The following is a 15,581-nucleotide window of genomic DNA, read 5'->3' on the forward strand; positions in this document are numbered from 1 at the left end:
ATATATTTTTTTTCATCTCCTTTTAAAAATTTTTACCATGGGAAAGTTCAAATATTAATCTATGGAAAAGTAGATAGTATAATGCACCCTTATGTACCCATCACCCAACGTCAACAATTAACAACTCATAGCCAGTCTCGTCTCATTTATATCCTTGTCTCTCCCGCACCATTGCATTGTTTTGAAGTAAATCCCAGACATCATATCTTTTCATATTTGTCTCTAAAAGATAAGAACTTGGTTAAAAACATATCCACAGGGGCGCCTGGGTGGCTCAGTCGTAAAGCGTCTGCCTTCGGCTCAGGTCATGGTCCCAGGGTCCTGGGATCAAGCCCTGCATCAGGCTCCCTGCTCCGCGGGAAGCCTGCTTCTCCCTCTCCCACTCCCCTTGCTTGTGTTCCCTCTTTCGCTGTCTCTCTGTGTCAAATAAATAAATTCTTAAAAAAAAAAAATGTCTACAACCAACGAATTATTTATTCTTTTTTTTTTTAAGATTTTTTATTTTTGACAGAGAGTGTGTACAAGCAGGGGAAGAAGCAGGCAGAGGCAGGGGGAGAAGCAGGTTCCCTGCTGAGCAGGGAGCCCAATGCGGGGCTCGATCCCAGGACTGTGGGATCACGACCAGAGCTGAAGGCAGATGCTTAAATGTCTGAGCCACCCAGGCGCCCCCAAATTATTTATTCTTTCTTTTAAAATATTTATTTACTTATTTGAGAAAGAGGCTGGGTGGGGGGAGATGGGCAGAGGGAGAGGGAGAGAGAGTCTCAAGCAGACTCTGTGTTGAGCACAGAGCCCTCATGACTCTGAGATCATGACCTCAGCTGAAATCAAGAGTCGGATGCTTAACCGACTCAGACACCCAGGCACCCCCCAAATAATTATTCTTTATTGTCATCAAATACACAGTGTTCAAATTCCAATCGTCTCTTTTTTTTAAGTTGGCTTATTGGAATCATTATCTGCACAAGATCCACGTTTTTATCAAGTGGTGTTTCCTAAGTCTTCTTCAATCAACAGGTTCCCTCTTTTCCTTTCTTCCTCCCTCCCTCCCTTCCTTTCTCTTTCTCCCTCCCTCCTTCCCTTCCCCTTACCCTCTGTCTCTTCCCTCCCTCCCACCCTTCCTTCCTTTTCTTTCTTTTTTCTTTCTTTCTTTTTCCTTTCTTTCTTTCTTTCTTTCTTTCTTTCTTTCTTTCTTTCTTCTCTCTCTCTCTCTCTCTCTCTCTCTCTCTCTCTCTCTTTCTTTCTTTCTTTCTTTCTTTCTTTCTTTCTTTCTCCCTTTCTTTCTTTCACCTTGCTTGCTATTTGTTTAACTTTAGGCTCTTAAACAGAATGGTAAGTGGAAAACAACACTTCTAAGGATGCCATTTTCCTTCACGCTCACCTTCATTGTTTTTTTTTTCTAACGCCTGACAGTTTTTGAGGTAAAGAATTGTATCCCATTATCACAAAACATTCTTTGAATTTGTGAAGTATGTCTAATGTTTCCTGGTTGTTTTTAGCCTGCCAGCTTTATCCAAGCATTGAGTGCAAGGTGATCACACCATACACCCAACTGAATTCAAGAAAATATAATGTTGAATGTATTTTTGGAAAGGGAAAATGTTATTTAAACAGAAAAACAGTGTAAGATATCACAAAGAAAAATATCAATAGAATTAAATATATACTAAGAATTTTTTGGTCAACAAACACAAAATGGAAGGACAAATGATAAGCTGGGGGGATAGTTGCCATTTTTGAGAGATAACAAGTTCGTAGCCTTAGTACTTGTGGCCTGGTCTAGCCTGCCACTGGGTCCAGATGGGTCCACTCACAAGATTACCCGAAGTCCTGATTCTCTAGATCCCATCTTCCAGATTATCTGAAAGTTACGTTTTTTTCCTCAGGATCTCCTGCCCCAATTATTCACCTGAAAAGCCTTAGGGGTGAGGGTGAAATCTTTACATTTAGTGCCTCTGTTCTATCTGTTGGTCTCACCATCCTTCTGCCCTGTGGACCCCAGGAGCTATGCTGGGTCTCTGCTGACTTCATCCCTACCATCTCTTCTTCCCCTCCAGCAATCAGGAAAACAACCTCTACTTATGACTGATGATTTTCAAAGGGGTTTCCTGCAGAAGAGCTCCTGGGCCCCTACTGACCTAGTTCTTTTAAATATGCCACAGTCCCTTCTCTCCTAGAACTCACAAGCATTCTTAGGATGAAGGAAGAGAGGTAAAAGGGCAAGTCAGAGGACGGTCAGGCCCCTGTGGTACTTAAAACTTACACCTTGACTCCCAGCATCTGCTGCATAAATTATTTCCTGGCTACAAGTGGCAGAAGCTGATGCTGACAGATTAAGCAGAAAAGGGTTTATTCAAAGAACATTGGGTAGCTTGTAGAATTGTCGCAAAGACTGGAGGAAACAATCTTGGGGCTAAGCTCCCAAGAAAATCGCCCAGCACTATGGGACACAACTGGCCTAATGAGAAAACAGGCCTCTGGCCCATCACCACTCAGCAATTACCAGCTGCCGGGAGCTCAGTGTGGCTGCCAGCACCGCTGCCAAAGGCATTAAGCCTCTTCTACATCAGGAACTCAACCCTACAGACCACCCAGTCGCCCCAAGCACACAGCTCTGCTGTCACCCTCACCAGTGAGAGGAGCGCAATCTTCAGTCTTCTCCCCTTGCCAGCCCCCTTTCTCACCGGAGTCCCACCGGAGTGCATCTGACTAGAGGAGTACAAGGCACGGGCCTGTGTCCTTGCTGAAAAGGAGCGGGAGGGGAATGACCATTCTGCCTTCTAACTTGGTGGAACTCAAAAGGGAAAATCCTGCTAACATCAAAAGGGTATTCAAAAGGTGCTGGGTACCAAAGACCAGGACAAATGTCCACCAGAATGAATGACTTAAGCTAGGTATGATGGGGGTGGTCTCTTTGAGATAGGGTGGCCTTACACCTACTGATTAAAATATGGACTGGGTAGGGGACACCTGGGTGGCTCAGTCGGTTAAGTAACTGACTCTTGATTTCAGCTCAGGCCATGATTTCAGGGTTGTGAGATCGAGCCCCAGGTCAGCCTGCTTAAGATTCTCTCACTCCTTCTCCCTCTTCCCATCCCCCCTAAAAAAAAAGAACTTGCACCGTATTTGTACAAATTTACAAAAATAAAATCTAATTATAAAAAAATATGGACTGGGTTAAAAGATGAAATGGCATACAAGGTTATTCATGGAGGCAATATTTTTAATAACAAATGATTGGAACTATTCAAATGTCCAAACCTCTATTAGGTTTGAATAAAACTTTTGGTACATCCATACATGCATGGAAGATAATGTAGCTGAAAATGAAGGTGGAGGAACGATCTCTAGAATATAAGTGAAAAAACAAAATGGAGAATAATATATATAGTAGTTAATATATATAGTAGTTATCTTTTCTGTAAGAAAGGGTGGGGATATATATATATATCCATATATATATATATGGCTCCATAGAAATTACCATTTTTGCTGTTAAAATGGTTAATTATTGGCAATTTCATGTAATTCAACATAGGGTGGAGGAGACAAAGATGGAAAAGAGATTCTGCAAATACAACTGTTATGTTTTTTTTTTTCCTTGGAATCATATGTGTTTTACACATTTAAAACATTTAATTTAATGTTTTAACATTTGACATTTATATGTTATGTTTATAATTAAATGTTAATTTAACATTAAAACATTAAATTTAATTTAAAATGACAATTCCTATAATTTTAAAACAAATTGAAAACAATAAACCTAACTGTATATCAAGTTAATGATGTAGCTGCACAGAGAAAACAATTATTTCAAGTGATTTCAAGTGATATTACAATATAGTATATTTGTTGTATGTACATTGTGGTATATATTTTAAGGGCAAAGAAATCTAACACTTCATTCAATAGTTACATTGCTAGTAGCAGTCTTTGTGTTAGTATTTTTTTTTTTAAGATTTTACTTATTTGACAGAGCACAAGCAGGGGGAGCAGCAGGGGAGAGGGAGAAGCAGACTCCCCACTGAGCAAGGAGCTTGATGCTGGGCTGGATCCCAGGACCCCAGGATCATGACCTGAGCCAAAGGCAGCCGCTTAACTGACTGAGCCACCAGGTGCCCCGTGTTAGTATTTTGAAACTATTTTTTATACAGTGTTGCATACAGTAATAAGTAACTATGTTAATGTTAGGAATCAAGATTTTCAATGTAAGAGAAGAAAAAGTGAAATCAAAGGCATTAATATAAATATTAACATTAAATTTGAATTATAAATATAATATTAGAAATAACTAGAAATAATAGTAGAAATATTACAAATTTGATATTTGAAATATGGTTTTTTTTTCCCCAAAATATCTCCTGTTTCTGTACTTTTCAGAAGGGCCTAGAAGTATTAAAAACCCATGGGTAATGAGCAACCTCTAGTGCCTAGATTGTGGTCCCTAAAGGACATTTCCCATTTGAAGGAACCAGGACTTCTTGGGTGGCTGATTCCAAGTCTGGGACAGTACCTGTACAAGATGAGGCTGGAACATCCTGCTGAGTCAAAAACTATTACGTGATCAAAGATGGGTGGGTTATATCAAAAGGACTCAGGAGCCCAATGACAGGGCTCCAATTGACCAAGAATTGGATAATTTAAGAAACCAAAAAGGTAGTGATTGAATTTGATTGAAATACATAGAATATATGAAAGCCTACTGAGTTCATGGGGGGAGGAGGCATCATGAGATGGCAAAAGAAACAATTGAACAAACTCATTGGTGGTAACTAGGTCACGATCCTCACTCTGAAAAAGGGCAATTTAAGGCAAATGAGTAAGCATTATGCTGCCTTTCCAATTCAATCTGCATTTCAGGGTGTCCAAATAGCCCTACTGGGGCTATTGATGAGGAGGAGTTCTTTACAGAGAATTCCCAGCTAATGACAGTGGAAGGAATGACGGAATTAGAAAAATCACCATTTTGCCATCCTAATGATATAACTGATTAAGGCAAATGAAAGCATTAGATGAAAAGCTTATGAGAATGTTACCATGGAGAGATCTGGCTGACATCACCGGAATCCACAGATCAATCTTCAGTAAGAGACAGCACATGTGCTTCTTGAGATGCTCCCTTAGGAAAGAAAAAGAACCTGAAGACAATAAAGCTTTTAGAACTAACCTCCACTTCACATAAAATAAATGGAGGCTCAGGTTTAAGTGAGACCACCAAGGACGTAAATGGATAAACCCAGATTATGAGATATTCTATAGCACCACTGAACTAGCTTAATCAACATGTCAAGGTCATGAAGAAATAAAAGGTGGGGTGAAGTGAGGAGAGACAATTCTAAATTTTAAAACACTCAAAAGACATAACCATCAAATGCAATGCATGGACCTCATCTGGATCCTGATTTTAATGAACCAACGATAGCAAAGATATTTCTTAGATATCAGGGAACTATGAAAATGGTCTAAGAATTAGATGATATCAAGGAATTGTTACTGTAGCAAGACATGTTCCTGGCAGCATGGTTATGTAAGAAAATATTTATCTATTTTAGAGATGCAAAATGAAATATCTAGAGACAAAATAACATGAGGTCTGGGATTTGCTTTAAAATACTATGCAAAAAAGGAGAGGGATGGATGAAGGCGGTGTGGTCAAATCCTAATGCTGCTGAATCTGGGTAATGGGTATTTTTTATACTACTCTTCTAATTTCGTTTTTTGTGTTTTTTTGAAATTTTCTATAGTAAAAAGGATCAATGGAGACAAGCAAAATAGAAATCAGTTCAACTCAATTCTTATAGATGGAAAGACATGGGAAAAGTTATTACAAAACAGACTGACTTGCTATGTTTGTCATTGTGCCCTGGGCAGTGCCGGCACATCTGACGTCAGTGATCACAACCTCGCATGATGTGACCTCGGTGGAAGGAAGGGCTGCTGGTAGGTGTGACAATTCTTTCTCACATCTCCTTTTTGCGAGCACCTGAGGTGGCACCTCAGCAAATCTAAGCAGAGTACGGAGCAGTTTGCAATGTTCTTTTGCATCAAAAAAAAAAGCAAATCACACTTGATATCTTTGCTGATTCACTGGGGAATAATTTTTGGTCCTGTAAGTACATCTCAAGATTTAAGTGGAACTCGGAAGAACTTAACAAGTGTGTTGATTCCGTACAGCTTGCCCTTCATCCCCCCTCTCCTGACACTTCCTCTGTGCCTGTCCTGTTTGAATAAGGCTGCTGGGTGAGGAAAGAAGAAAATTTTTTTTAGATGAGGATTATAAGAATTAGGGATGCAATCACAGCACCCACTCTCCATTCCAGAACCTGGGGCCAGCCAAAAGTATTAGTGGATCAGTTTTCTTTCCCACTGGACTCGGCTTCTTGCCACACCACTCCAGGTAGCACCATATTGATGAAGTCATTCTTACTCAAAATGTCTTCAGACTGAATTGTAGAATAAAGCATTTGCCTCGCTGCTTTTTAATTTCTACAGTGGAACAAACAAGAAGAAAAACATCTTGAATAGAAGCTCAAGGAATTTGGATTAGATTAGATTCAAGGAAGAACCTCATGTGAGGAAGTTAAAATCTGGAACAGTTATGCTACTTAGATTATGATATTTTCCCTAAAAGACTGGACAGATTCTTATTGTCTGGAATGGTCAAGGACTAACGATGTTGACAACCATCTTTTGGCCCATGTCAGGGCATCTAGCATTTTTGCCTGCCCATTATCTCTTTCACCTCCTCCTTATAATAGAAAATTCTTTCCTTTGGAGAAATCTATGTTTGGGTAGGGCTGCTACTTCCCTTCTACATTTGGTTTCAACTGTGCCTGAAGTAAGATTCAGTCTTGGAGAATTTAAATATGAGCAACAGGGGGGCCTGGCTGGCTCAGTGGTAGAGTGTGCAACTCTTGATCTCGGGGTTGTAAGTTCAAGCCCCATGTTGGGTGTAGCAATTACTTAAAAATAGAATCTTAAAAAATAAATGAATATGAGCCACAGTAAATTGCCTGCCCCCCCTCAGTTAGTTTGGATAGTGTTAATGTCATTTCTAGGGAAATTCTTGATTTGCATGGCATGTGACATGCTTCAGTTCATTCCATTAACATGTATTAAGCTGTTGCAGTCATTCTGACACCCTGGAGATACAGAAAGGAAAGACAACCTTTGTTTCAAGGTGTTCATAGTTAAAGGTACAGTTATGATACAGTAGTAATGTAGTAGATGAAATAGTACTTAACAGTTCCAAGCACTGTTTTAAACATGTTGCATATACCAACTTATTTAATTCTTACAGTTCTTTGAGATAGGTCCTGTTACTTTTTTCATTTTTGAGATAGGGAAAATGAGGCACAGAGAGGTTAAGGAAATTGCCCAAGTTTACCCAGTTCAGGAACAGAATATCTGGGATTTAAACCAGGGTAGCCTGGCTTTTAGCCACTACATTCTAGAGCCTCATTATCCCTAAGGGTCAGTGTAGTTGCTATTTTGGAGAATAATCAATTCTCATGGCTGCCATTCATTAAATGCTTCCTCTGTACCCAGTCATGTGCTAGGTGCATTTCGGCCTTAACACGTGAAGTCTTTTGAAGGATTTGATGTAGCAAAGATGATTTATTGCGTAGTTGAGGGAACTGAGGCTCAGAGAAGTTAAGTGACTTGCCCAGATCACACAGCTAAGTGGCAAAGTGTGATTTGGTCCAGTCATGTCTACCTCTAAAGACTTTGCTCTTTCTGTCATATTTCTCTCGAGGACCTTACCTTCCAGCTTTTCCATGAGAGGTGTAACGTCTAGGAGGCTTGTGACTGGCTGCCAGTGACTGGGAGAGGAGATCAACCCTGGGAGTCCTCTAACATCAGAGAGTATGCCATATTTTGTTCCCAGAGGTACTCTTGCAATTTGTGTATACCTTGCAACCTGACACTCCTGAGAATATATCTGCTGTGCTACAGGAGAGATTAAGAAGCTCATGGTAAGTGTTCTTTTGGGAGAATAAAAAGGTTATTTTTTTATTTTTGTGGCAGCCACTCAAATGTTGAAGGAGGAGAAAGTTGCTTTTGTTTTACTTCCTGCCCTCAGGCCAAACATGTGAATAAGGCTCTTGGATAAGGTATGTGTCAGGTATCCTGAGGACCAAGTGCACATTTAATTAGAAGACCAGGCAATAAAAGGGGTGTTTTGGTGGGAGATTTTCTATGATCCATAGCAGGCATCTTTGTCTAGTAAAACCACCCCCAATATAGGAGAAGCTCTCATGTACTTTCATGGAACCAACTCAGAGGATTAACTTCTGGAAAAGTTATCAGCTAAGGCACACCTGCGTATTTCTGCACTCAAACATTTGAGTGCTTACCAAGCTTTTGAGATAGATCAACTAATTAAATCCTTATAACAATGCCATTTACAAGCAAGAAAAATATGGCACGAGGAAGGTAAATAACCACATCAATGGAGTTAGATGTTTATCAGGAGTCAATGCTGTTTGCTAGCAAACTCAATTTTTCTAGGCACACGTGGTATAATTTAATTAAATGAAGTGTAAACCTGTGAAATAGGAGTGTAAAAAGTTGAACTATTATTTCTATGGAAACGAAATCGAATGCTTTGGAAAGACTTGAGAACCGTGTACCCCCCCAAATTGCTATTGAATTAGGTCTGAGCAAGACCATGCTCTTTCCTATCTCTATGACTGTTCTTGTTGCTGCTAATTAGGTCTTTCTCATCTTTCCCTCCTTCAAATGCATCCTCCAGGATGACCTTCTAAGAAGCCTTCTCTGGTAGCCTGTGTTGTACCAGTGGGTTACTCATTAGTGGCAAGTTGCTTAATTTCTCTGAGCCTTAGGAGTCTGCATCAGTGAAATGATCTACCTTGCAGGTCTGCCATGGAGATTAAGTGAGATGAGGCTTGTAAAGTTACCTGGCCCATAACAGGTACTCAACAAATGGCAATAATTGCGATGTGCTTGGTTCTAGGCTGGGGCTACAGAATGGGGGAATGAGAGAGCCCCCTCCCACAAGAAACTGCAGACTAGCCCATGACTACCTGCTTTTGGTTTCGCTTGCCCTGTAGCGAGCTGAAGCAGATTTTCACAAATATAAGTGGAAACTTTTCTAGACGTTTTTAGACCCTGACACCATTATGTCATCCAAGTTTTCAGTTAGCATTTGAATAGCTCATCCTGAAGGCCCAGAGGGCATCAGCCCAGAACCTTTCCAGATACAACTTTCTTATACTTTGTCACAAAATGATTTGTCCTGATTCTTTTTTTTTTAATTTATTTTTTAAAGATTTTTTATTTATTTGTTTGAGAGAGAGAGAGCATGAGAGGGGGGAGGGTCAGAGGGAGAAGCAGACTCCCCGCCGAGCAGGGAGCCCGATGCAGGACTCGATCCTGGGACTCCAGGATCATGACCTGAGCCGAAGGCAGTCGCTTAACCAACTGAGCCACCCAGGCGCCCCGATTTGTCCTGATTCTTAAAGGGGCCATTGGAATGGCCTCAAGAGAAACGGGTTTCGATTCCTGGAAGCCACATGGAGTGGGCTCTGGAATCTTGTCACGATGCGTTCAAGTCATGGCTCTACCATTCACTGGCTCTTTGACCTCAGAACAGTTACATGATGACTCTGAGTATCAATTTCTTCATCCGAAAAATGAGAGTAACAATTCTTATTTCAGAAGAGGGTAATAAGAAGCAAATGAGATGAAGCGTCAAGTGTCCGGCACAGTGCTTGGCATATAGTCAATATCTAATTCACGTTAGTTTCCTAGTAGGTGAATATAAGTAGGTAGGAATGTAGTGGGCACGCATCTAACATGTGAGCTAAGGAAGTGCAAGCAGGCGTTCTTCAATGCTTTCTTTGTGCTATTGTCAAAAAGACTCCAGTCTGGACAGCCCATTGGTCTGACCTTGCACGTGGTCTCTTCCTAGTTTACCAGAAGACATGACTAATAATCAAATACTTATTCCATTACTTAGCTTTCAGGGCTGTCTTGAGTGAGGTAATCAGCCTCCGGGAGCCTCAGTGTCTTTTGTTATAGCACGCAGATACAAGTGCCTACCTTGCTGGAGTGATGAAAGGAACAGAACTAAAGACACACACCTGGGGCAGGGTGGACACTCACCGGTGCCCGAGGAAATGCAGCTAGTAATAGCAGACGTAGCAGGAGGCCCTCTTTCTGAGCTAGAAGTGGGCCAATTGATCCAAAAAGTTGACACAAGCAGGAAATCTCAAAGCAAAATCCCTCCCCATGCCCTATAGTACCACTAAGATCATCAAACCTGTTCATTTCATCCCTCACGGTAGCTCCCATCCCCACTCCTGGCCTGTATGGTTGATGTGAGTCACCCACCTCCCAAGGCTAGAAACACTGCTCCAGACAGAAAGTTTGATCTGCAGCCTTGCTGGTTTTCCTGCTCACAGAGACCACATCCATGGCCACAGGCTGAAGTTGGAGGAGAAGAGAGTGGGGGTGGCAGTCACTGTGGACCACAGAAGAGGAAAATGTGGGGAAATCTGAAATGCGGGGGAGGTGGCTGGGGAGAAGTGGAGGGAAGAGGAACCGTGAGGTGGGAGCTGCTGTGGGGACCAGCTGTCCCTCGTGCTGCCATCTGGAGTGCACCATCCACCGCCTGCAGAATTGGGCTGGTCCCTGAGCATCTGGTTTGGAGTGAGTGCTTTTGCCTTGGAGGCCTTGACAAGTTTTCTTTCCCCGTCTGCCCCTTCACATGTTGGCAACATTGACTCTTGGAAGCCCCAGAAAATGGGGTGAAGGGATGTGGACTCCTGGAGAGGTGATGGCATCCTGAAGGGAAACCCTTGCTCCTGTGAAACTGAGACGAACAGAACCAGGTTTGGCCTTGCCTCCCTGTTGGGATGGTGTCGGAATACCCCACCATGTTATGCATATTGCAAATTGCAAACTCTATGGATTTAGGACTCTGTGTTTCTAAGTCAAACTGGAGACGACCTCCACTCTGAACTGGAAACGTACAGTTAACGCAAAATCCACCTGCTCGTATTGTAATCAAACGCACACTTCTGACTTAGTTGTTCTTGCAGTTTATAATTAGACCGTGTTGTCAGAAAAAAAAAATTGAAAGCAGCTGTGTTTCGGTGCTATTCAGATCTGTGACTGACCCAGTTTTCAAAAATTAAAAATGTGGCATTGGTATTCATCACATCTTTGCGCCTTGCTCACATTCCTTTTTTTTTTTTTTTTGCCTTGCTCACATTCTTAAGATGAGCATTGAGAAGTGTTTTCTGAGCTGTGAGCTTATGGAAGAGGAAGGGCCTTGTGGCTTAGGACACTGACCAGCCCTCAAGCAAAATGCCAGAGATACAGCTCTTGCTGAGATTTACCTTCGCTTGCTGAAAGGAAGATGGCAAAATAGACCTCTCCAAAGGGTAACCGTGAGAGCCGTAAGAATCAAAATGGTCATCGAGTGGTTTACGCTGCTGTTCTCAATGTTTTTGCCACCACTGCCCTCGTGAGAGCAGTGAGCTACAGAGCTGAACCCTTACTCAACTCTCCATCCCATCCCTATGTGCAGAGAGCCTGGCTTCCAGGATCCTCCCCAAGCTGTGCAAGAAAGTTGGTGGTTTATTCTATTTTTTTTAAAGATTTTATTTATTTATTTGAGAGAGAGAGAATGAGAGACAGAGAGCATGAGAGGGAGGAGGGTCAGAGGGAGAAGCAGACTCCCTGCCGAGCAGGGAGCCCGATGTGGGACTCGATCCCGGGACTCCAGGATCATGACCTGAGCCGAAGGCAGTCGCTTAACCAACTGAGCCACCCAGGCGCCCCGGTGGTTTATTCTAAAGGAATGGAATGAATGAGGACTCTCCTCTGTGTCTGGTCTTTAGGATTTCCAAACAGAATGGCTCTTTCTCCCCTGCTTGTTATAAAGCACAGCTCTCAGCCTTCCTACACGGTAGTCTCAAGCAGCTCTCCTGTCCTCTCATTCTTGGGCATGTGTATACCATCAAAGATGGCCAGACCGGGGGCGGGGGGGGATGGGATAACTGGTGATGGGCATTAAGGAGGGCACTTGATGGAATGAGCACTGGGTGTTATATGCAACTGAAGAATCAGTAAGTTCTACCCCTGAAATTAATAATCCACTGTATGTCAACTAAATTGAATTTAAATAAAAAAAGATGGCCAGACATTTAAGTAAGACATAAAGGACAAGAAAAACTGACAGAAAAAAGTGATAACACCAGAGGAAGCCAAGATAACTCAGCAGAACAAACCAAAAAACGGAATAAACACATTTAAAAGGATCCTCTAATTAGTATGCTCATAAAAGATGTTGCATCTGCAAAATAAGAACAGGTTGCTATGAAAAAGAAAAACTCAGAGCGCAAAATAGAGGCTTTCCTAAAGTTGACAACAATCCTAGTAGTTTACGTGACATCACCTAAAGTGATCTACGAAGCAAAAAGGAACTTTTTTTTTTTTAAGATTTTATTTATTTGCGAGAGAGACAATGAGAGACAGAGAGCATGAGAGGGAGGAGGGTCAGAGGGAGAAGCAGACTCCCCGCTGAGCAGGGAGCCCGATGTGGGACTCGATCCCGGGACTCCAGGATCATGACCTGAGCCGAAGGCAGTCGCTTAACCAACTGAGCCACCTGGGTGCCCGCAAAAAGGAACTTTTCTAAGCTATTAGCTACAAAGAACGAATTCTGGTCAACCGTGGGAACTGCATTATCTTTCTCTTCTCTCTTTTGAAAATGATATTACAAAATCATTATCCTATGAAGAGGCTACCAAAAAGTAAGCAACTGAAGTCATAGGGAAAAAAGTATATAGAGGTGTGCCACTCAGTGAATTAGTAAAAGTTTTGCATTTCTTTGGCTGTCAGCTTTTATTTTTTAATTTAAATTTTGTTAGTTAACATACAGTGCGATATTGGTTTCTGGAGTAGAATTCAGTGATTCATCACTTACATACAACACCCAGTGCTCATCACAATAAGTGCCCTTCTCAATACCCATCATCCATCTAACCCATCCTCCACTCACCTCCCTCCATCAACCCTCAGTTTGTTCTCTATTGTTAAGATCCACTTATGGCTTGTTTCCCTCTCTCCTTTTTTTCTTTGCCCCTTTCCCATATGTTCATCTGTTTTCTTTCTTTTCTTTAAATTCCACATATGAGTGAAATCATATAGTATTTGTCTTTCCCTGACTGACTTATTTCACTTAGCATAATACACTCTAGCTCCATCCACGTTGTAGCAAATGGCAAGCTTTCATTCCTTTTGATGGCTGAGTAATATTCCATTATCTATCTATCTATCCATCCTACATTTTTATCCATTCATCAGCTGATGGACACTTATACTCTCTGCATAATTTGGCTATTGTTGATAATGCTGCTATAAACATCGGGGTGCATGTACCCCTTTGAATCTGTTTTTTTTTTTTTCTGAATCTGTATTTTTGTATCCTTTGGGTAAATAGCTAGTAGTGCAATTGCTGGATTGTAGGATAGTTCTATTTTTAACTTTTTGAGGAACTTCCTGCTTTTTAAAAGTTGTGATGTGTTGTGATTTCTTTTCTCATTCTAAATAAAAATTTACTGTTATATATAATTTTGCTTTCATAACTTAATATCTATCTTCTTAGTGTATGTGTTGCCAACGTGAGTACAATATTCTTTTCAGGCCCCATAAAACTTGCATGTGCCCCTAGCAGTGAGCTACATTGCTTATGGATAGAACCCAGAAGGCGGCAAACAAATTGCAGAAGGACATATGCTGTAAGCATTCAATTCAGACACCTTTCAAACACAGGACTCACATTATTTAGTGTTTATAGCTGCACATACTGATAGTAAAAGTGTGAAAACATATGCTGGAAGATACACACCTGATTTGTGAGCATAGTGGCCAGAGGGTATGAGGTACTCTATTTCTTACTTATTTTCTGAAGCAAAAATGAAAAAATGTTACCATATCTGAGTGAAGGATACATGGGTGTTCCATTATTCTCAGTGATTTTCTCTTTTCTATTCAAATTGTGCAATTGTAAAGTCAGATTCCCTCCAAATTTGGAGAGCACCGTCAACAGTTTTCCAGTGTCCAGTATTTGTCATGACAAATTGTGTCAGTCAGGTGGCATCGTTTGCAGGTGACCTGCTTTTCCTCTCTGTCTCTGTGGTCCCACTACTTCACAATGATCTGTCTGCCTGAAGACCTTGGGTCCCTCATCATGCTTGGCTTCTGTGAACTTTCTAAGTTGAGGACTGCTGTCCTTCAGCTCCAAGTACTTATTCTATTAGTCCTCCGTCAAATTTATTCTTGCCATTTCTGTTCTTTTTCTGGATCTCCTGTTAGTCAGATGGTAGACTTCCTATTTTTGTCTCACATGTTACTCAGGTTTTTTCCCCTTATTTTATGGAAGATTTCTTTTACCATCTTATAACCCTTCATTGAAATTTTGGCAATTATATTTTTAACTTCCAAGATTTTTTTTTACTCCTTCATAACATCTTGTTTTATTTTGTGGATGCTCTGTTGTCTATGAAGATATTAATAAAATGGTTTTAATTATAACAGTTGTTTCATTTTTGTGTTGTTTGTGGTCAGAGTAGTTTAAACACATATACCAATGTGGATTTTTCTTTTTCTTAAAAATTTTCTTAAAAATTTTGTTTGTTTGTTTGTTTATTTAATTAGAAAGTGGAAAGAGGGGCAGAAGGAGAGAGAGAATCCCAAGCAGACCCTATGCTGAGCGAGGAGCCCCATGAGGGGCTCAATCTCACAACCTTGAGATCATGACCTGAGCCAAAATCAAGAGTCAGATGCAATATGGATGGAACTGGAGGAGATTATGCTAAGTGAATAAAGTCAAACAGAAAAGACAATTATCATATGGTTTCACTTATTTGTGGAACATAAGGAATAGCATGGAGGACATTAGGAGAAGGACGGGAAAAATGAAGGGCGGGGGGTGGGAATCAGAGGGGGAGACGAACCATGAGAGACTATGGACTTTGGGAATCAAACTGAGGGTTTTGGAGGGAGGGTAGGGGGGTAGGTTAGCCAGGTGATGGGTATTAAAGAGGGCACGTATTGCATGGAGCACTAGGTGTTATATACACCAACAGTGAATCATAGAACACTACATCAGAAGTAATGATGTACTGTATGGTGACTAACATAACGTAATAAAAAAATTATTAAAAAAAAAAAAAGAGGGGCACCTGGGTGGCTCAGTCGTTAAGTGTCTGCCTTCGGCTCAGGTTGTAATCCCGGGGTCCTGGGATAGAGCTCTGCATCGGGCTCCCTGCTCAGCGGGAAGCCTGCTTCTCCCTCTCCCACTCCCCCTGCTTGTGTTCCCTCTCTCGCTGTGTCTCTCTCTGTCAAACAAATAAATAAAATCTTAAAAAAAAGAGTCAGATGCTTAAGAGACTGAGCCACCCAGGTGCCCCCCAATGTGGATTTTTCTATAAAGAGTCAAAATATAGTGAGAGAGTCTACCCAACATAAAGTCATTCAAATCTTGCAATACAGATACAAAACATTTCAGGATTCTAAAATTTATTTTCAAAAACTTGGAAGAG

General features: G+C 41.2%; 1 long non-coding RNA gene across 1 annotated transcript in view; it reads left to right on the top strand.

Annotated features, from left to right (window-relative positions):
- The window catches only part of LOC135362366 (uncharacterized), a 51,813-nt gene extending 36,888 nt beyond the window's left edge, over positions 1-14,925 (top strand). The window contains exons 3-6 of the long non-coding RNA XR_010406967.1: positions 3,980-4,127; positions 5,748-5,943; positions 7,760-7,979; positions 10,048-14,925. This is a non-coding gene — a long non-coding RNA (uncharacterized LOC135362366). The remainder of the gene's footprint in view (positions 1-3,979; positions 4,128-5,747; positions 5,944-7,759; positions 7,980-10,047) is intronic.
- The last annotated feature ends 656 nt before the right edge of the window (positions 14,926-15,581 follow it).

The sequence above is a fragment of the Mirounga angustirostris genome, unplaced genomic scaffold (assembly GCF_029215605.1).
Source record: "Mirounga angustirostris isolate CCGP_5_RB_7025 unplaced genomic scaffold, mMirAng1.0.hap1 SCAF_13, whole genome shotgun sequence".
Classification (NCBI taxonomy): Eukaryota; Metazoa; Chordata; class Mammalia; order Carnivora; family Phocidae; genus Mirounga; species Mirounga angustirostris.